The sequence below is a fragment of the Oncorhynchus gorbuscha genome, linkage group LG11 (genome assembly GCF_021184085.1).
Source record: "Oncorhynchus gorbuscha isolate QuinsamMale2020 ecotype Even-year linkage group LG11, OgorEven_v1.0, whole genome shotgun sequence".
NCBI classification, from domain to species: Eukaryota; Metazoa; Chordata; class Actinopteri; order Salmoniformes; family Salmonidae; genus Oncorhynchus; species Oncorhynchus gorbuscha.
The window spans coordinates 16,317,780-16,341,393 of record NC_060183.1 but is presented as its reverse complement, the minus strand read 5'-3'; positions in this window follow the sequence as shown (position 1 = coordinate 16,341,393).

Genomic DNA, 23,614 nt, shown 5'->3' with positions numbered 1-23,614 from the left:
TTTCATGAGCTGAAATAAAAGATCACAGAAGTTTTCCATAAGCACAAAAAGCTTATTTCTCTCAAATTTTGTGCACACATTTGTTTACATCTCTGTTAGTGAGCATTTCTCATTTCCCAAGATAATGCATCCACCTGACAGGTGTGGCATATCAAGAAGCTGATTAAATGGCATGATCGTTACACAGGTCCGCCTTGTGATGGGGACAATAAAATGTGCAGTTCTGTCACACAACCCAATGCCACAGATGTCTAAAGTTTTGAGGGAGCATGCAATCGGCATTCTGACTGCAGGAATGTCCACCAGAGCTGTTGCAAGATAATTTAATGTTAATTTCTCTACCATAAGCCGCCGCCAACATTGTTTGCGAGAATTCGGGCAGTACGTCCAACCGGCCTTACAACCGCAGACCACATGTAACCACGCCAGCCCAGGACCTCCACATCTGGTTTCTTTCGGACAGCTGATGAAACTGAGGAGTACTCCTGTCGGTAATAAAGATATTTTGTGGGGAAAAACTCATTCTGATTAGCTGGGCCTGACTCCCCAAGTGGATGGGCCTATGCCCTCCCAGGCCCAGCCATGGCTGCGTCCCTGCCCAGTCATGTGAAATCCATAGATTAGGGCCTAATTAATTTATTTCCATTGAATGATTTCCTTACATGAGCATGTTGCGTTATATTTTTGTTCAGTGTAGTTTCTCCTTTTACTGTATTTGGTTTAATGGATGGCTTTGCATGTAGACCCGACTCCTCCAGATGTGCCTTCTCATTCAAAGAGTGCCAAAGGCAGCGAAATGCAACCGTTGTCCAGCCAAGAGATTAATCACTCTCAGTTGACCCCCCTACTAAAATACAGCATGGAAAACCTGGCTGTTCTTCCGTAATATTACACATTAAAGTGCAAGACCAGGTTTCCATCTGTGAAATCTATTAGAATAATCTAGGAAATCTATGATGTCACTCAGTCATTACAAACAAAGTAGTCAATGTTTGTTTACTGGGTAAAATACATAACCTCACATTATACATCTCCTAATTGTTGTCAAATAATTTGTTTTGAATAACACACAAACTTCAGTTTACAATAACTGTTATATATATTATATCTAATATTTTAAGCATATAATGGTTTCTCCTATTTTTCAAACAAACCTATGCTGTAAAACTGGAAAAGTTCTGGCTACTCAAACATTTTGAGGAAACCTAAAAATAAAATAAAAAGTTAAGTAACTTAACTAGCTAAAGTGAGCAGTACTACCGTCATATGTACTAAAGTGAGCAGTACTACCCCTACCTACATGTACAAATGGCCTCATCTAACCTATGCCTCCACATATTGAATCAGTACCAGTACCTCCTGTATATAGTCTTGTTATTTTCTTATGTTACTGTTTATTACATTTTTTACTTATTACTTACTTATTTTATAAAAACTCTATATCTTGAAATATATTTTTGGTTAAGGACTTGTAAGTAAGTATTTAAATGGTAATTCGACAACCATTTCTCTGTCACGAACAAGTACAGTAATGGGTGGTAAAATTTCAATCAAAAAGGCAAGGTACACTGGGAAATTATAGGAGGTGTGGCTTAGTGGTCGTGTTAAATATAAGTATACCTTACTAAAAAAAAATGCGTTGGTAATACAAATGCAATTTTTTTTAGTAAGGTATACATATATTTAACACGACCACTAAGCCACGCCTCCTATAATTTCCCAGTGTACCTTTCCTTTTTGATCAAATTGTTAGCACCCATGACTGTACATGTTAGTGACAGAGACATGGTTAGTGACATGGTTAGTGACAGAGACATGTCTCAGCCTCCAGTATTTATGCTGCAGTAGTTTGTGTCGGGGGGCTAGGGTCAGTTTGTTATATCTGGAGTACTTCCCCTGTCCTATTCGGTGTCCTGTGTGAATCTAAGTGTGCGTTCTCTAATTCTCTCCTTCTTTCTTTCTCTCTCGGAGGACCTGAGCCCTAGGACCATGCCCCAGGACTACCTGACATGATGACTCCTTGCTGTCCCCAGTCCACCTGGCCATGCTGCTGCTCCAGTTTCAACTGACCTGAGCCCTAGGACCATGCCCCAGGACTACCTGACATGATGACTCCTTGCTGTCCCCAGTCCACCTGGCCATGCTGCTGCTCCAGTTTCAACTGTATCGCCTTACTATTATTCGACCATGCTGGTCATTTATGAACATTTGAACATCTTGGCCATGTTCTGTTATAATCTCCACCCGGCACAGCCAGAAGAGGACTGGCCACCCCACATATGCTCTCTCTAATTCTCTAATTCTCTCTTTCTTTCTCTCTCTCGGAGGACCTGAGCCCTAGGACCGTGCCCCAGGACTACCTGACATGATGACTCCTTGCTGTCCCCAGTCCACCAGTCCACCTGACTGTGCTGCTGCTCCAGTTTGGTGGTCCTTCTGTAGCTCAGTTGGTAGAGCATGGCGCTTGTAACGCCAGGGTAGTGGGTTCGATTCCCGGGACCACCCATACGTAGAATGTATGCACACATGACTGTAAGTCGCTTTGGATAAAAGCGTCTGCTAAATGGCATATATTATTTATTATTTATTCAACTGTTCTGCCTTATTATTATTCGACCATGCTGGTCATTTATGAACATTTGAACATCTTGGCCATGTTCTGTTATAATCTCCACCCGGCACAGCCAGAAGAGGACTGGCCACCCCACATAGCCTGGTTCGTCTCTAGGTTTCTTCCTAGGTTTTGGCCTTTCTAGGGAGTTTTTCCTAGCCACCGTGCTTCTACACCTGCATTGCTTGCTGTTTGGGGTTTTAGGCTGGGTTTCTGTACAGCACTTTGAGATATCAGCTGATGTACGAAGGGCTATATAAATACATTTGATTTGATTTGATTTGATGGTTGATGAATTGGCCACATTAGCACTGATGTGGTTTTCACCAAGTGAGTTCCTAGGCAAATATTATTATTATTCATATAGAAATAACCATTACATGTATCATAAGGCCTTATACAATGGCCTGAAACTCATAGTTAACATCAGGCCTGTGGGTAAGATTGCAAATTCCACAAACTTTCTCAATTTTTTACCAGTAATTGTAAAAAAAAAAGCAAACATGATTTTTCAACTTCAGCTGTAAATCACATTATGCTGGCTTGCAAAGTTGCAATTTCTATTGGAATATAGCCAGCGTGAGCCACGCCCTGACCTTAGTTATCTTTGTTTTCTTTATTATTTTGGTTAGGTCAGGGTGTGACGAGGGTGGTTTGTGTAGTTGTTCCTGGAGGCTTTGTATGTCTAGTTTTTTTTCTATATCTAGGTTTTTTCTATATCTAGGTGTTTATATGTCTATGGTTGCCTAGATTGGTTTCCAATCAGAGGCAGCTGTTTATCGTTGTCTCTGATTGGGGACCATATTTAGTAGTAGCCATATTCCTTGGGTATTTTGTGGGTTATTGTCTATGTGTAGTTGCATATTCAGCACCCGTGTGTATAGCGTCACGTTAATTTGTTTAGTGTTCTTCAGGTAAATAAAGAAGAATGTATTCTTATCACGCTGCACCTTGGTCTCCTCGTTATGACGAACGTGAGTGACAGCGTTAGGCTAACCACCCATTGAAATTTGTATTCACCCGCAACCTGCATTCATGAACAGGGTTAAGAACAGTGCAAGGAAACTAAAATGGAACAACCATTTCATTAACAAAAATGCAAAAATTCAATGATTGGTTATAATAAAATATGTATCTTTGTGTAGCATAACATTTGATCAATCAATCACTCAATGTGCATGCAAAAACATAGATATGTAAAATGACTTCCCAAATAATCTACCTGCAGTAGATAGAGCATTCTGAGGAAAAAGTTAATTTGTTACCATACTGTATCTTTTTAAAAAAATGTGTTGGTATGACTTCTCATTTAGTTTGGAGTCAGTATTACATAAAGATTTGAAGTATTAATTACTTTTCATTGACTTTAAGTACAATTTACTAAATTATTTGAGTTAAAAAGGAGTTGGGAGTTTACAGTGTACACCAAGGCTTTGCAGAATGACTCACATCCGTAATGAAGAGATGATGTCATATCACTGCATGTTCCCCGTAAAGACTTGAATCACACGAGATGTTCCCGCATGCCTCGACTGATACCTAAATTAGGTTCAGGCAGCTACTGTAAAGTTTAAACTGTACAGAGTGCTCCATGTGTGCACCCTCCCCGATACACATTACGGCCCACCTGTCAGAGAGACATTTCCAACCGTAACATGACCGTGTGTCTACACGGCCAAGACCCTGGGTGCTCTCTGATGCTGCAGCTCTGGCTCCAGGGGAACATGGCTCGGATGACACTGTCACCTTTTCGCAGTGGGATACAAATCCCTTTGGAATGATTCTCAGTGTGTCGCCATGACTTAAACCTATCTGTAAGGTCCTAACACGGTGGGCTACTTCACGGTTTGATATGTTTATGGCTTCAGATTACTACGTTTTAAAACCTTGGCTCTTCTCGTCAGTGAGACCCTAAAACTGGATCATTCCATTTTAATGAACAAGACAGGCTTTATTGGTGCTTTCCACAAAGACATCTGAGAGGCGGGGACTGGAGGGCCATGTTAGGTAACATACTTTTGTTTAGAGCCTGTTTTAATGGGGCTAAATACACTTGCCACCATTGATTTGACTCAGTCAACATGTCCTGCTTTTTTACAAGGCAGAGCGAGGCCTCAATGTTCTTGGCAGAGCTGGAATTCTAATGGAGTCCTAGCAGCAGCGTTGACGAGGTTGGCCTTTGTGAGAGACTGACTATTCAGTCAATGTGGGAAAGAGGCTTGCGACTCACCTCAAGCCATTCTGAGGCTGATCATCTAAAGCCTTTTCAATATGTGTTGCCTAAACCTTACGAGGTGTACAAAAAATATGACAACTCAAATTAATGACAACATCAGTGTGGTTGAATGGTTTTACATGACCTCTTTCGTGAGTCGTTGAGTTGGCCTGAGACTGGACTGAAATCCACATCGGATGAGGAATGTGCCATCACCGCACAAAAGTTTAAACAATTTCCAGGACAAAGAAAATAGAGTTGTCCCCACTGAGGCATGTTCAAATTTCAACATAGCTTTTGTTCTTCAAGTTCCAAATAAGCATTTTCAAGCCTTCTCTCTCACTCCCACCAAGCCCCTCTAAAGCTTATAAATACCTTAACCAGTCCCAAAATGGGGAACTGAAAGCTGAAGCTGTAGTCTCATAGCAACTGTCATGTATTGTCATGTATTATCATATCTTGTCCCTGTGCTTTCTCTTCTCTTCGTTTCCCCCTGCTGGTCGTATTAGGTTTCTTTCTCTCTCTCTATCCCTCTCTCTCTCTATCGTTCTGTTCCTGCTCCCAGCTGTTCCTCATTCTCCTAACGACCTTGTTTACTCTCTCACACCTGTCCCCTATTTTGCCCTCTGATTAGGTCTCTATTTCTCTCTCGGTTTCTGCCTCTGTCCTTGTCGGATTCTTGTTTGCTGTGTCCTTGTTCCGTCCTGTCGTGTTTTGCCTTTTCATCAGATGCTGCGTGTGAGCAGGTGTCTCAGTCCGCTACGGCCCGCGCCTACCCGAAGGGACATGCAGTCTGTTGCCGCTTGTCCTGCTATTCTCCTCAACAACTAGAGGATTTATGTTTTCCCTGTTTGGACATCTCCTGTAAAGGATTGAGGATTATGTTTTCCCTGTTTGGACTTTAATAAACTCAGTTTCTGTTAAGTCGCTTTTGGGTCCTCACTCACCTGCATAACAGCAACAGGAAGTCTGGTTATTGCATATTATAATTTCTAGTTTTATAAATCTGTGGTTTGAATAGTGTTTATGGAAGTCTTGAAGGCCTAATTGAATAGTGTTTACTGTAACTAGGGTAAGGAGTTTTACAAAAGTGTGATCAGAGCAGGAAAAACTCTGGGTCATAGTTTTAGACCCAGGGGGTTTCCTATAGGGTTAGGACCTGACCTGATGTTTCATATTACTTTACAGTGCCTTCGGAAAGTATTCACACCCCTTAACACATTTTGTTGTGTTACAGCCTGAGTTTAACATTGATTCAATAGAGATTGTGTGTCACTGGCCTACACACAATACCCCAAAATGTCAAAGTGGAATTATGTTTTTCTAAAGTTGTACAAATTAATAAAAAATGAAAAGTTGAAATGTCTAGAGTCAATAAGTATTCAACCCCTTTGTTATGGCAAGAATGGACTCACTATGTGTGCAGTAATAATGAATATATTTGTTAATGAATACCGAATCTCTGTACCGCACAAATACAATTATTTGTAAGGTCCTTCAGTTGAGCAGTGCATTTTAAACAAATATTCAACCACAAAGACCAAAGAGGTTTTCCAATGCCTCACAAAGAAGGGCACCTATAGATGTGTAAAATGTATTTTAAAAAAGCAGACATTGAATATCCCTTTGAGCATGGTGAGGTTATTAATTACACTTTAGATAGTATATCAATACACCCAGTCACTACAAAGATACAAGCGTCTTCCTAACTCAGTTGCTGGAGAGGAAGGAAACCGCTCAGGCATTTCACCATGAGGCCAATGGTGACTTTAAAACAGTTGCTGTTTAATCGCTGTGATAGGAGAAAACTGAAGATGGAGCAACAACATTGTCGTTACTCCACAATACTAACCTAATTGACAGAGTGAAAAGAAGAAAGCTTGAAACCAAAAAATATTCCAATACAGCAAAAAATGTGGCAAAGCAATTAGCTTTTTGTCCCAAATACAACGTGTTATGTTTGGGGCAAATCCAATAGAACACATTACTGAGTACCACTCTCCATATTTTCAAGCATAGTGGTGGTTGCATCATGTTATGGGTGTGCTTGTAATCGATAAGCTAAGCACGGGCAAAACCCTAGAGGAAAACCTGGTTCAGTCTGCTTTCCAACAGACACTGGGAGATTAATTCTCCTTTCAGTAGGACAATAACCTAAAACACAACGCCAAATCGACACAGAACTTGCTTACCAAGAAGACAGTGAATGTTCCTGAGTGGCTGAGTTACAGTTTTGACTTAAATCTACTTGGAAATCTATGTCAAGACCTGAAAATGGTTGTCTAACATCCAATTTGACAGAGTTTGAATTTTTTTTAAAGAATAATGGGCAAATGTTGCACAATCCAGGTGTGGAAAGCTCTTAGAGACTTACCCAGAAAGACTCACAGCATTAATTAATTCCAAAGGTGCTTCTACAAAGTATTGACTTAGGGGTGTGAATACTTATGCAAATTCGATATTTCTGTATTTCAATAAATGTGCACACCTTTCTAAAAACATTTTTTCACTTTGTCATTTTAGGGTATTATGTGTAGATGACAAATACATATATTTAATTCATTTTGAATTCAGGCTGTAACACAACTAAATGTGGATTAAATCAAGGGGTGTGACTACTTTCTGAAGGCACTTTAGATACTATAAAACAGTACATTAACTGGACATGGTGACATATCAAGTTCCACTCTGATAGGTTAGCTGTCTATGATTAGTTATTATAGGGATACCAGAAAGTCATTGAAAGGGATAACATCTTCAGCTTGGTTTGATTACCTTTCTGTTCTGCCTCCTGTCCACACTCACATCCTTGATGCTTAGCAACGGCCGTGGAACACCACATGATGTATGAATCATTGTCATCATCTCCAAGAGGTGTGTGGTAATATCTCACCCTGTACCTGACAGCACTGTGCTTCCACATATTCGTATGTCTGTTTGTTTGTTTTTTACTCAGTGCCGTACTCTCTGTAGTTTCCCTAACAGAGCTACCACTCTAACTATTGGACTTCTGTTACATTTGATCAATATGTTCTAGCTTTAGCCAGCCAGCCTGCACTACTGTATCCATTACTTAAAGCTAGAAAACCTGGGAATTTTGGACATCGAGTCACAGTGTCACTCACGCGCCATCCGTGTTAATAATGGGAAGGACCTTGTTAGCTTCATAGGCTAGCATCCTCTCTGGTGGCGGTCATATCTGGGAACTACTGAACCTGTGCATGGCTCACAACTGACCCAAATCACCTTGTCCAGCGGTGCACCTGTTTTGCCAAATCTAGTGTCACATACCGTTAACATGACACAATAGTTACAGTGTCACTCATGCGCCATCAGTGTTAAGGACTTTGTTAGCCTCACAGGCTAGCATCCCGTCTGGTGGCGGTCATGCCTTTGGCGTGTTTTACCAGGTCTGCCAGACATAGGCTGCAGTGTAGTTGGTCCAACCCATCTATGTTAGGCTACATTTTGAGAGCTTCATTTTGGGAGCTATTCCCAAACAGTGAGCATTTGTCGTGGCTGAACGTGTACGGCTTTCAAAGAAATGACATTCTGTGACCGAGCGGTGCTGACTGAACGCTAATTTTATACCTCCCGACTGCGATGCCGTCATGGTTTCGTAATGAGATCTATTCATCAGAATTTGCTCTTAAGGCTTTGCTGATTTATCATTGCAATAGTACGGTGAGACTGCATGTACGTGCATTAACACCTGATTCTTAGACTAATGCTAACATTTGGGAGGAGTGATGCCCTACAGCCTTAACTACAAGGCTATCCGATTATCAGTTATTTTACGTAATCAATGACTTGTTGATTTTGACACACTCCCTAACATGTGGATGGCTTGCTTTCAAAGCCTTTTACTATGCCTGACTTAGGATGGGAAAATCTCACATACATGTATACTCTTATGGAGAACAAATATAGCCTCATTTTAGTATAATGTTCTTAAATCCCTATTTAATGTTGAGTACAGACACACACAACATCCCTCAGCACTGCATTTTTGACAGAAAGTTTGTTTATCTTTGTTGCAGCATAAAGAGCCCTTTGAAGGACTTCCCCAGTCAGCCCAGTTATTGCGAGACTTGTGTGTGTGTGTGTGTGTGTATGTGTTTGTGTTTGTGTTTGAATTATCATAGGAAGAGAGTGTGTGAATGTGTGTATGTGCGTGGGAGACCTTCCCAGGCACCTAATGACTGGTACTGTGTGTGTGTGCTTGCGTGCATGCATGTATGCGTGTGTGTGTGTCTGTGCGGGCGTGTTTGTGTGCGTGCGTGTGTGTTTGAATTATCATAGGAAGAGAGAAAGAGAGTGTGTGAGTGTGTGCATGGGAGACCTTCCCAGGCACCTAATGACTGGTCGTGTGTGTGTGTGTGTGTGTGTGTGTGTGTGTGTGTGTGTGTGTGTGTGTGTGTGTGTGTGTGTGTGTGTGTGTGTGTGTGTGTGTGTGTGTGTGTGTGTGTGTGTGTGTGTGTGTGTGTGTGTGTGTGTGTGTGTGTGTGTGTGTGTGTGTGTGTGTGTGTGTGCGTGCGTGTGTGTGAGTGAGAGAGAGAGAGAGAGAGAGAGAGAGAGAGAGAGAGAGAGAGAGAGAGAGAGAGAGAGCCCAGGCACAAAGCTTTTATTTTACTTGGCTGGCTCTCACACTGCTGAGAGCAGCTGAAAGGGAGGCAGAACAGAAGTCTTTGACCAGTGGTATGGCCCGGACCCAATGCCTTCATTTATGCCCTTTCCGTTTTTCTACCTTGTTCTTGAACAAAGGCTGATTGTGACTGGCCTCAATCCTGTTAGTGACACTAGTATGAAGACTGAAAAAGTCATAAGCACCTTTTTTTAATCCTATAATGGATTTTTACTATGACTTCCAACCAATATTACAGCCCAGCGCATCAAAGTGAAGGACAAATGATGACCCCTGCATTATGTTTGAAAAAGTCAGTACTGTGTGGGGATAGATGGGGACTACATTGCATTTCCCCGACGTCAATCAATCAGTGCTAGGTATCATAAGCTACATCATGATCTACAACAGTTGTGAAGATTTATCACCTCTCATACTCTGGAAGCAGTGGCGGATTTAGGTATGGGTGACATGGGCAGCCTCCCAGGGCGGCATCTTGCTGGGGTCGGCACGGCGCGCCCACACCAAAAATTTTGGAATGGTAATATTTGCGCGGTCGGTTTTCTAACGCTCATTTGCACGTCACGTCAATGATATCATGTCACCGTGTGGGAATATGGGTAAATTAACCTTGTCGGAGTGGGCGCCCTGATTCCAGTTTGTGAGCTAAGCAGGCTACTGCCTGGGAAAGTCTCCCACTCAGAAGTACGAGATGGGGAGAGGGGCGGGGGTAGGTTGACCTCAGGTCTCACCACTGGAAGGGGAGAGGGGGAATCTATCAAATAGCGCACCTCTAACTTTGTACAGTACAATTAGCAATTAGTAAAATCAGTCACGCTATGAAATGCTACCAAATAAACCACAATTCATTCATAATACTGTGAATAAATAAACTCAGCAAAAAAAGAAATGTCCTTCAAAGATCATTTGTAAAAATCCACAGATCTTCATTGTAAAGGGTTTAAGCACTGTTTTCCATGCTTGTTCAATGAACCATAAACAATTAATGAACATGCACTTGTGGAATGGTCGTTAAGACACTAACAGCTTACAGACAATAGGCAATTAAGGTCACAGTTATGAAAACTCAGGACACTAAAGAGGCCTTTCTACTGACTGAAAAACACCAAAAGAAAGATGCCCAGGGTCCCTGCTCATCTGCGTGAACGTGCCTTAGACATGCTGCAAGTAGGCATGAGGACTGCAGATGTGGCCTGGGGAATAAATTGCAATGTCCATACTGTGCGATGCCTAAGACAGCGCTACAGGGAGACAGGGTGGACAGCTGATCATCCTCGCAGTGGCAGACCACATGTAGCAACACCTGTACAGGATCCGAAACATCACACCTGCAGGATAGGTACAGGATGGCAACAACAACTGCCCGAGTTACACAAGGAACGCACAATCCATCCATCAGTGCTCAGACTGTCCGCAATAGGCTGAGAGAGGCTGGACTGAGAGCTTGTAGGCAGGTCCTCACCAGACATCACCAGGAAACAATGCACAAATGGGAACAACCCCACCGTCGCTGGACCAGACAGGACTGGCAAAAAGTGCTCTTCACAGACAAGTCACGGTTTTGTCTCACCAGGGGTGATGGTTGGATTGCCGTTTATCGTCGAAGGAATGAGCGTTACACTGATGCTTGTACTCTGGAGCGGGATCGATTTGGAGGTGGAGGGTCCGTCATGGTTTGGGGTGGTGTGTCACAGCATCATCGGACTGAGCTTGTTGTCATTGTTGGCAATCTCAATGCTGTGCGTTACAGGGAAGACATCCTCCTCCCTCATGTGGTACCCTTCCTGCAGGCTCATCTTGACATGACCCTCCAGCATGACAATGCCACCTTCCATACTGCTCATTCTGTGCATGATATCCTGCAAGGCAGGAATGTCAGTGTTCTGCCATGCCTAGCAAAGAGACCTTATCTCAATCCCATTGAGCACGTCTGGGACCTGTTGGACCAGAGGGTGAGTGCTAGGGCCAGGGCCATTCCCCCCAGAAATGTCTGGGAACTTGCAGGTGCATTGGTGGACGAGTAACATCTCACAGCAAGAACTGGCAAACCTGGTGCAGTCCATGAGGAGGAGATGCACTGCAGTATTAATGCAGCTGGTGGCCACACCAGATACTGACTGTTACTTTTTATTTGGACCCTCCCTTTGTCCAGGGACACATTATTCCATTTCTGTTTGTCACGTGTCTGTGGAACATGTCCGTTTATGTCTCAGTTGTTGAATCTTGTTGTGTTCATACAAATATTTACACATGTTAAGTTTGCTTTAAATAAACTCAGTCGACAGTGAGAGGACGTTTCTTGTTTTGCTGAGTTTAAAACCAGTCTGCACACCACCAAGGTGAATTGGTTTAGTCTTGACTCTTGGTTGACAGTGTTGGGGGATGGGTAATGTACTGATGCTCCAGTGCCAAATCAACACAAATGGATAAGATTAGGTCTAAGCCATCAGATGTCAAATTTAGTGAAAGAAGGAAAGAAGAAGAGGAGAAATGGGCAAAGATAAAGGAATGCAGCTATGTCATCTCTTTATGAGTATCATTTTTCTGCATGTAATGATGTAGGCTAGTACAAGACTTATGTTTGTTAGCCTATGTTGCTTGCTATGCTATTACACATAGGGCGACAATATTCCGTTTTCTGTCCAACTAGCTTACATACCATTGAATATAATTTCACATAGTTTCATCATGATAATGTGTGTAGCCTGCAGCAAAACGATTACAACCTAACTAGCACATTATTGATTTGGTTAACTTTCATTGAGGTGACATAAATATTTTCTGTGATTGTATTGTCTAGGTCCTGAGCTCAGTAAGGGGAATTTCCAATGCTGTAGGCTAACTTAAAAGACGTCTATATTATGCTGTTATGTTGTATATTTTGTGATATATTGAGTCTTTTGGGGTGTCTTATGCCTAGAATTAACCAAGGAGGTTGTGGGGTTAATTTGGTTCCTATTCTGAAAGTTTGATAAATTGTGCATAATGACATGTATATTTAATTGTGCAACAAATGTATTTAGGGTGGCAGACTCATATATTTCTGTATTTCAATGCAAATTCAGGGGCACTTCTGAAATATTTTGGAGCACCCTCTGGCACTGGCCAGGATGAGGAGCCATCTACCTCCTCAGCCACACAGGCCTCTTCAGAAATGATCTTGGAGCCTCAGGATGATGAGCCACCACCTCCTCAGCCACACAGGCCTATTCAGAAATGATCTTGGAGCCTCAGGATGATGAGCCACCACCTCCTCAGCCACACAGGCCTCTTCAGAAATGTTGTCTGAGGATGAGGATGAAGACCCATTTGCTTCCACTTCTCACCAGCAGGATTCTTCAGGTGTGTTTGTGTACATGTGCACATTTGTGTGGGTACACGCACATGTGTTTATGTGTGCATCCCTGCATAACATAAACAAAATAAATAATTTCCCTTTTTGCAAAGTTTTAAGTTTCTATATTGTAGATAACAATGATGATTTTAGTATTACTGGGTATGTATGTGGGAGGTTCCACCACTATAAATGCTATGAATAACGTATGCAAACGAATGCTCTCCATTAGAAATTCCTGTAGCAGCATCCCCACCAAATCCTGCTGCTGAGGATGAACCACTGTCTACAGACCCTGCTGACTGGCTTTTAGTTCTGACTGACAGAATTCGGAGACAAATAGTTTGCAGAGGACCTAGTGAGGTACCATCTAACTTTGTTTTCCCAAGGAATGAGAGTGATGGAAGCAGTTGCCACCACCAGTATTTCAGGATGACCTTGGTGAGTGGTGAAACAATCCCTTGAAGTTGTGTTTTGTTTCGCGTTATTTGTAACTTATTTTGTACAAAATGTTTCTGCAACCGATTCTTATGGCAAAAAAGAGCTGGATATCAGGACAGCGATCACTCACCTCGGATTAGACAAAGATTTTTTCTTCAACAAACTTGTGCGTACAAGACATTCTCCAAACACCCGGCAGGGCCGACATCCACGTTATTTGTAAGAGGAAGTGATGCAGGTACAGAGGACAAAGAGCCGGATGCCTGGTCAGGACCTGAAAAAGGCGAGTGGGAAAGCTGCCGTTACCGTCAATACTACTCGCCAACGTGCAACCATTAGTCAATAAACTAGACGAGGTACGATCATGAATATCCTATCAACGGGACATCAAAAACTGTAATATCCTATGTTTCACAAAATCGTGGCTAAATGATGACATGGATATTCAGCTAGCGGGATACACGCTGCACCGGCACGATAGGGGGGGGGGGGTCTGTGCATATTTGTAGACAACAGCTGGTGCACGAAATCTAAGGAAGTCTCTAGATTTTGCTCGCCTGAAGTAGAGTGTATTGTGATAAATTGCAGGCCACGCCACTTGCCTAGAGCGTTTTCAGCAATACTTTTCGTGGATGTTTATTTACCACCACAGACAGATGCTGGCACTAAACCCACACTCAGTCAGCTGTATAAGGAAATAAGCAAACAGGAAACCACTCACTCAGAGGCGGCGCTCCTAGTGGCTGGAGACTTTAATGCAGGAAACTTAAATCAGTTCTACCAAATTTCCATCAACATGTTAACTGTGCAACCAGAGGGAAAACAATTCCAAGTCACCAGTACTCCACACACAGAGACGCGTACAAAGATTTCCCTCGCCCTCCACTTGGTAAATCCGACCACATCTCTATCCTCCTGATTCCTGCTTACAAGCTAAAATTAAAGCAGGAAGCACCAGTGACTCGGTCTATAACCAAGTGGTAAGATGAAACAGATGCTAAACTACAGAACTGTTTTGCTATCACAGACTGGAACATGTTCCGGGATTCTTCCGATGGCATTGAGGAATACACCACATCAGTCACTGGCTTTATCAATAAGTGCATCGAGGACGTTGTCCCCACAGTGACTGTACGTACATACCCCAACCAGAAGCCATGGATTACAGGCAACATTCGCACTGAGCTAAAGGCTAGAGCTTCTGCTTTCAAGGTGACGGACTCTAACCCGGACGCTTACAAGAAATCCTGCTATGGCCTGCGACGAACCATCAAACAGGCAAAGCGTAAATACAGGGCTAAGATTAAATCATACTACACCGGCTCTGACGCTCGTCTTATGTGGCAGGGCTTGCAAACTATTACAGACTACAAAGGGAAGCACAGCCGCGAGCTGCCCAGTGACACGAGCCTACCAGATGAGCTAAATCACTTCTATGCTCGCTTCGAGGCAAGCAACACTGAGGCATGCATGAGACCATCAGCTGTTCCAGGCGAGTGTGGGATCATGTTCTCCGTAGCCGATGTGAGTAAGACCTTTAAACAGGTCAACGTACACAAGGCTGTGGGGACAGACGGATTACCAGGACGTGTGCTCCGGGCATGTGCGCACCAACTGGCAGGTGTCTTCACTGACATTTTCAACATGTCCCTGATTAAGTCTGTAATACCAACATGTTTCAAGCAGACCACCATAGTCCCTGTGCCGAAGAACACAAAGGCAACCTGCGTAAATGACTACAGACCCGTAGCAATCACGTCTGTAGCTATGACGTGCTTTGAAAGGTTGGCAATGGCTCACATCAACACCATTATCCCAGAAACCCTAGACCCACTCCAATTTGCATACCGCCCAAACAGGTCCACAGATGATGGAATCTCTATTGCGCGCCACACTGCCCTTTCCCACCTGGACAAAAGGAACACCTACGTGAGAAGGTTATTCATTGACTACAGCTCAGTGTTCAACACCATAGTACCCTCAAAGCTCATCACTAAGCTAAGGATCCTGGGACTAAACACCTCCCTCTGCAACTGGATAGTTAGCAACCCATCTGCCACGCTGATCCTCAACACTGGAGCTCCCCAGGGGTGCGTGCTCAGTCCCCTCCTGTACTCTCTGTTCACCCACGACTGCATGGCCAGGCACAACTCCAACACCATCATTAAGTTTGCAGACGACACGACAATGACGAGACAGCCTATAGGGAGGAAGTCAGAAACCTGGCCGGGTGGTGCCAGAATAACAACCTATCCCTCAACGTAAATCTAAGGAGATTATTGTGGACTACAGGAAAAGGAGGACCGAGCACGCCCCCATTCTCATCGACGGGGCTGTAGTGGAGCAGGTTGAGAGCTTCAAGTTCCTTGGTGTCCACATCAACAACAAACTAGAATGGTCCAAACACACCAAGACAGTCGTGAAGAGGGCACGACAAAGCCTATTCCCCCTCAGGAAACTAAAAAGATTAGGCATGTGTCGTGAGATCCTCAAATAGTTCTACAGCTGCAACATCAAGAGCATCCTGACTGGTTGCATCACTGCCTGGTACAGCAACTTCCCGGTCTCTGACCGCAAGGCACTACAGAGGGTAGTTCGTACGGCCCAGTACATCATTGGGCTAAGCTGCCTGCCATCCAGGACATCTACACTAGGCGGTGTCAGAGGAAGGCCCTACAAATTGTCAAAGACCCCAGCCACCCCAGTCATAGACTGTTCTCTCTATTACCGCATGGCAAGGGGTACCGGAGTGCCAAGTCTAGGACAAAAAGGCTTCTCAACAGTTTTTACCCCCAAGCCATAAGACTCCTGAACAGGTGATCAAATGGCTACCCAGACTATTTGCATTGTGTGCCTCCCCCCAACCCATCTATTTACGCTGCTGCTGCTTTCTGTTTATCATATATGCATGGCATTCATGTACATACTACCTCAATTGGGCCAACCAACCAGTGTTCCCGCACCCTGGCTAACCGGGCTATATGCATTGTGTCCCATCCACCACCCGCCAACCCCTCTTTTACTCTACTGCTACTCTCTGTTCATCATATCTGCATAGTCACTTTAACCATATCTACATGTACATATTACCTCAATCAGCCTGAATAACCGGTGTCTGTATGTAGCCTCGCTACTTTTATAGCCTCACTACTGTATATAGGCCTGTCTTTTCTTTTTGCTGTTGTTTTATTTCTTTACTTACCGATTGTTCACCTAATACCTTTTTTGCACAATTGGTTCGACCCTGTAAGTTAGCATTTCACTGTAAGGTCTACACCTGTTGTATTCGGTGCATGTGACAAATAAACTTTGATTTGATTTGATTTGGTGTATTATGAAAGAAACAACAGCCTCTTCTGCATCTGCTGCAAACTCTTTTCTAAGACGAAAATGTATTTTGCAAACTCAGGACTGACATCACATCACCAGCTACCTTGGCCACCAAATACAGAATGAACTCATTGATTTGTTGAGCAGCAAGGTCATTTTAATAATGGTGAGTGACATCAAGCTGGCAAAATTCTTCTCTATCATTCTAGATTTTATGGGGTTATTTGAGGCAGAAGAGTCTACGGGCCAACATTTGGCATCACTGATTCTCAAAAATTATTTTGAGGACTGCAGAGGACAGTCTTATGATAATAGGGCCAACATGAGAGGCAATAACAAAGGTGTCCAAGCCAGACTCCTGGAAATTATTCCAAGAGTTATATTTGTGCGATGTGGGGCTCACACATTGAACCTGGTTGTGGCTGATGCTCCTAAACATTCTGTCGATTCCAAAGGTTACTTTGGCATCTTATACAAACTGTACACCTTGTTCTCAGCCTCCACACAGCAATAGGCCAACCTGAAAAAAATATGTGGACATCACTTTGAAGATGTGGACTGAGACAAGGTGGGAGAGTAAAGTTAAGAGTGTCGAGCCACTGAGGTATCAGGCAGCAGCGGTGAGAGAGGAACTGACTGAGGTGAGGGATCCAACCAAAAGACCCTGTGATAAAGATTGAGGCCCAGTCCTTGTCAGAGGAGGTGGGATCATACCGCTTCAGCATCTGTACAGTGGTGTAGTATGACATCTTGAGCAAGCTGATGCAGTCTCCCAGTATGCATGTGGAGGTTGCAGTCAGTCTTCTCAGAAAGACAGAGAGAGGTCTCAGCAACTACAGGGCAACAGGGCACAAACGTCAGCCAAGGATATTTGCGAGGGTATGAATGTAGAGGCCGTTCTACAACAAAAAGGTCTGAGGTCTACAAAGAGGCACTTTCATACAGATCATTTGATGAGCCTTTGAGTGATGCCCTGAAGAAGCTGGAGGTGACATTTTTCAATGTTGTTGAGCCCTTCAGGAAAGATTTTCCACTTTGGAAAATGTGGGAGAGAAGTTTGGAGTTCTGTCATCCTTCCATGACATTGCACTATAAAGAACACTCAGATCTGGATGGCAGAGAGCTTGCACAGGAACAGAAGAACTTGCCTGACTTGTTGTCGAAGACCATGATCCTGCTTGAGCTGCTGATATTTATACACAAAAGGGAGCTCCCAGAAATGTATCCCAAATTTGTGGACTGCTCTCAGAAATGTGTCTTACTCTTCCAGTGACTGTAGCTGAAGCAGAGAGGAGCTTTTCAAAGCTAATCAGGTTCTCTTCTTTATAAGTGTGTTATTCTTTCAGCGAGACTTAAATCTGTCTGTAGGCTATGAATGTGTGATTGATCTGGCAGTAGTCAACACAGTTTGTGTTTCAGCTGAATACTGTATACAAATCTGTTAAAGGGAAATCTCAAAATCTCTAGCACCACCCCAACATCAACACACGTGAAAATGTTTCATGTCGGTGCGTTGTTTGTGTTTCGTGTTTATTTATTAAAACACTCACTCCCTGTACTTGCTTCCTGACTCTCAGCATACATCATTACAGTAACGCCTCACCTAAGGAAAGCATCAGGGAGTGTTTTTTGTGTCACTGTAAATGACGTCGGGTCCGGGAGCCACTACAGGCTCTCATGCCTCAGCCGGATCGCCAGGCTCCCCTGCCTCAGCCGGCTTATCGGGCTTTCATGCCTCTGCCGGATTGCCAGGCTCCCCTGCGTCGGGGAGGGGGTACTGTCACGTATACTTCCTCTCCGGCCTCTAGGTCATCAGGCTGTTAATTATCCCGCACACCTGTCACCATCGTCAAGCGCCTCATGACACTCACCTGGACTCCATCACCTCCTTGATTATCTTCCCTATATCTGTCACTCTCCTTGGTTCTTTCCTCGGGTGTTGTTGACTCTGCTTCATGCCAGTGCGTTGTTTGTGTTTGGTGTTTGTTTTGTTTATACAGTTGAAGTCGGAAGTTTACATACACTTAGGTTGGAGTCATTAAAACTTGTTTTTCAACCACTCCACACATTTTTTGTTAACAAACTATAGTTTTGACAAGTCGGTTAGGACATCTACTTTGTGCATGACAGAAGTAATTTGTCCCCAAATTGTTGACAGACAGATTATTTAACTTGTAATTCACTGTATCACAATTCCAGTGAGTCAGAAGTTCACATACACTAAGTTGACTGTGCCTTTAAACAGCTTGGAAAATTCCAGAAAATTATGTCATGGCATTCGTAGGCTAATTGACATCATTTGAGTCAATTGGAGGTGTACCTGTGGATGCAATTTACAAATGCCTGAAGGTACCACGTTCATCTGTACAAACAATAGTAAGCAAGTATAAACACCATGGGACCACACAGCCGTCATACCGCTCAAGAAGAAGACACATTCTGTCTCCTAGAGATGAAAGTACTTTTGTGCGAAAAGTGCAAATCAATCCCAGAACAACAGCAAAGGACCTTGTGAAGATGCTGGAGGAAACAGGTACAAAAGTATATATCCACAGTAAAACAAGCCTTATATCAACATAACCTGAAAGGCCGCTCAGCAGTGAAGAAGCCACTGCTCCAAAAGCAGTGGATCCTGAGTTGGGAAGTACCGGCCACCGCTTGAGCTGGTGCCCCCCTTGACCGCTATAGAGACAGAGCCCTAGCTGTCTCCATATGCATCGCTCTGCTGCGGGCAGGCATGTGACCCCTACCTCCATGGGTTCAGGCTCTGATCCAAAGTGTTCACTGAGGGAGGGAGAGAAGCGATGAGAGTGCCGACGCTCACGAAGAAGGTTATCCAGATGGAGTGCGTCCAAGGAGAGGTTGTCGTCTCGACAGGCCAGTTCTGTCTGAACCTCCTTGCGCAGCCCTCTTCCAAATAGTGTACTAAGCGCCAAATCATTCCATCCGATGCTGTAACTGTCCGGAAGGTGAGCGCATACTCGGCAGCCGTCTGGTCCTCCTGCCATAGTTAGAGTAGGCATTCACCCCCCTCTCTGCTCTCCAGTGGGTGATCGAAGATACCTCTGAACCGAGCCATGAACCTTTCATACGAATCCAGCTCCTCCTCTCTCCCAGGCGGCTGTGGCCCATTCCAACGCCCGTCCAGTCAGCAAAGAAATAACCGTTGCAACCTTGGAGCTCTCGGTGGTAAGAGCTCCCATCTGGTGCACAAAGTAGAGGGAACACTGTAGTAGGAAGCCACGGCATTTAAATAGGGTGCCGTCATATTTATCCGGGAGTAACAAACGGGCATCGCTGACCTGAGCAGGTTGCTGAATGGGCTGTTGTGCTGGCTCGACTGGTGGTAGAGTATAGACATAAACAACAGAAACAATACTGCCTGGGGAAGGAACCTAAGTGAGTGCCAGATAAAGGGGAGGTAATGAGTGAGGTAATGGAGTCCAGGTGTGTGTAATGATGAAGCGCAGGTCCGCGTAATGATGAAAGCCAGGTGCGCGTAATGATGAAAGCCAGGTGCCTGTGGTTCCCAGGACCTGTGGTTAGTAAATCGGCGACGTTGAATGCCGGAGGGGGGAGAGGGAGTAGACGTGACAGTAGGTAAGATGGGTTGGACATTAGATGACAGAAGCCTGTTCAATACTGAGCCATGCTGATTGACAAGTGGCGTGGATTGGTACAGGACAATTACACGGTGACAAAATGATGCTGATGCTCAGATTTTTTACTTTAAAATGTATGTCAAACAAACCAATGATTAAAAATTGTTAAAAGTAGTCCTTGTGCATATAGTTGTATGGTTTGTTTCACTTTAAAGTCATTGGTTTTTGTTTGACATACATTTTAAAGTATCACTTTCTCAGCATCACTCTGTGACCGTGGAATTGCCCTACAACTCTCCCCAACTCGACTCAGTCTCATATTGCGTGTGTTAACTTATTTGGCTAAATGATTATCCATAGTTGCCTCTCTTGATACAGCCACAGCAGTCATAAAATGGACTGCAACATGAAGATATTAAAACAATTGAACTCTGTCTGTGACATTAACTGACTATCTTATTTCCCTCTCTCTCTCACTCCAGTTGTTCTCAGAAGACAGGTCAGTGTGTGTAGAGAGAACACGTTTGACCAGGTAGTCACGCTTCTACTTCATCGACCTGGACCAGTACACCAAAGAGGCAGAGAACGCCAAGTTTGGACCAGTGAGTCACCAACTCATCTTATGCCTTACACAACTCAGCGCATATGTATCGCTCCACCTTCCTCAAACTCCAGCGTCATACATTTGTTGACCTTTTTTCCTTTTTATTGTACAAGCATTTTAAGTTGGGACTTTGACTCCATACTAAATCTAATTCCATCTTCTGTATTGTTCTGCCCCCTCTATAGATTATGCTGATGCCCCACTGTAAGAACCTGGAGATCTTTACTGGTTCTGAGGGAGGTGACGTGGCCACAAAACGTGCCTAAGACACCTCCTGGCGCCCGGGTCACCTACCGTCACCCAGGACACCTACCGTCACCCAGGACACCTTCCGGCGCCCGGGTCACCTTCCGGCGCCCGGGTCACCTTCCGGCGCCCGGGTCACCTTCCGGGCCCAGGACAACATCCAGCAACTGGGACACCTTCCAGTGCTACTGTTGACTAGAGCCAGGGGTTCCCAAACTTTGTCACTTGGGGCCCCCTTCCAGCATTGGGGAAAATCCCGTGGTGCGCGCACATGCCACGTCTATTTCCATCGTCACAAGCACTGTTCATGACACAAACTGTTCACACCCTTCTTGTTGTTGGAGATAATTTAGCTGGTTTCATGCGTTATTTTCTTGCAATTCTATACATTTTGCCATGTCTAATGTGTATTTATGTGATATTTGAATGAGTATGATATTACAATGATATCTATGGGCTAAAAAAACAAAATTGTTTGGGAACCACTGGTCTAGAGAACAGCCAGAGGGTGGTCAAGACATCTGCTGCAACTTCATCTTTAGTGTGTCAGCTCTGTTGCGCCTGGGAGCTAAAGGTATGGCACCACACTCCCAACAGTATCCTTAAACATACTTGTATGCTCATTTATGTATTTTCTAAAGTGGCAATGCACAGTTGAAACAATAACAAAGCGTACTCTGCCTGTTTTGGTAAAAAGCTGAGGGATGTGTCTGGAGAAATGTAATCACTCACAAAATCATAGACCGAGCTATGGTGTCACACCCTGATCTGTCACCTGTCTTTGTGCTTGTCTTCACCCCTCTCCAGGTGTCGTCCATCTTACTTATTATCCCCTTGGTATTTATACCTGTGTTCTCTGTTTGTCTGTTGCCAGTTCGTTTTGTTTGTGAAACCTACCAGCGTACGTTCCCCTGCTCATGTCTGTTTCTTGCTCCTGTTTTCTAGTCCTTCCCGGTTTTGACCAATCTGCCTGCCTTGAGCCTGCCTGCTGTTCTATACCATGCCACACCTCACTGGATTCTTGACACCTGCCTGCCCTGAACTTGAGGCTGCCTGCCGTTCTGGACACTTTGCACCCTCTCTGGATGTGGGTGCAAAGTGCTCCTGTATTAGAAATAAACGTTTGTTTCTTTGACACTGTTTGCATCTGGGTCATACCTGAAACGTGGTATATGGATGCAAGGACTGACCATCGCCCCTCCTTAAACCCCCCCCATTGGAGGAGACGACCCAAGGTTCCTTAGACCTCCTCCAATGGGATTTGAGAAGGATGTGTGAATTTAAGTATGCTCCCTCTAATTCTCTCTCTTTTTGTCTCTTTCTTTTTTTCTTTCTCTCAGAGCAAATCTGCCGTTCTGCCCCTAAACAGGCAGTTAACCCACTGTTCCTAGGCCATCATTGAAAATAAGAATTTGTTCTTAACTGACTTGCCTGGTTAAATAAAGGTTTAACAAAAAAATAAAGGACCTGAGCCCTAGGGCCATGCCTCAGGACTACCTGGCGTGATGACTCCTTGCTGTCCCCAGCCTACCTGGTCATGCTGCTGCTCCAGTTTCAATTGTTCTGCCTGTGGCTATGGAACCCTGGTTCTGTGTGGGGAACACGGGTTCTGTGTGGGGAACGACCAATAGGTGTCTTTGTCTTTATTAACAATGGCAACGCTAGCTATTCTCTCTCATCCTATTAAATGTTCCAACAAGAAACCATGTTGATATAGCGATGCTTCAAGAAACACAACTACTCCAAAAGGACTCACATAGAATAGAGAACAATTGTAAGAACTGAACTGCTTTTTAATCAGCCCCAAACAAAACTAAAGGTGTAAATGTAATGTAAATGTAATTATAATGATATATAATAAACTCAATATTACCATCATGAATAAAGGCAAAGACCAAGAAGGCAATTTAATTAATTGTATCCTTAAAGGAAAGAAAATTGCCTTTATTAATGTCCCTTGTTAGAATGACCTGAATTCCATCTGGTTATTGGGACAGACATGAATGCCATTTTGGACATGGGGGAGAAATCTAATAAGACCAACAACAATCCAACCAAGGCTCTCCAGCATAATATACTCTCTGATTACAACCTCATCCTTGCAAGCACATAATCCTAAAGCAAAAGAGAACACTTTCAGAAATAGACTATTTACATAAGTAATCAGACCCTTTGCTATGAGACTTGAAATTTAGCTCAGGTGCATCCTGTTTCCATTGATCATCCTTGAGATATTTCTACAACTTGAATTGGTCAATTCAATGGATTGGACATGATCTAGAAAGGCACACACCTGTCTGTATAAGGTCCCACAATTGACAGTGCATGTCAGAGCAAAAACCAAGCCATGAAGTCGAAGAAATTGTCCCTAAACCTCAGAAACAGGATTGTGTCAAGGCACAGATCTGGGGAAGGGTACCAAAAAAGGTATGCAGGATTGAAGGTCCCAAGTTTGGAACCACCAAGACTCTTCCTAGAGCTGGCCGACTGGCCAAACTGAGCAATCGTGGGAGAAGGGCCTTGGTCAAGGAGGTAACCAAGAACCCAATGGTCACTCTGACAGAGCTGCAGAGTTCCTCTATGGGG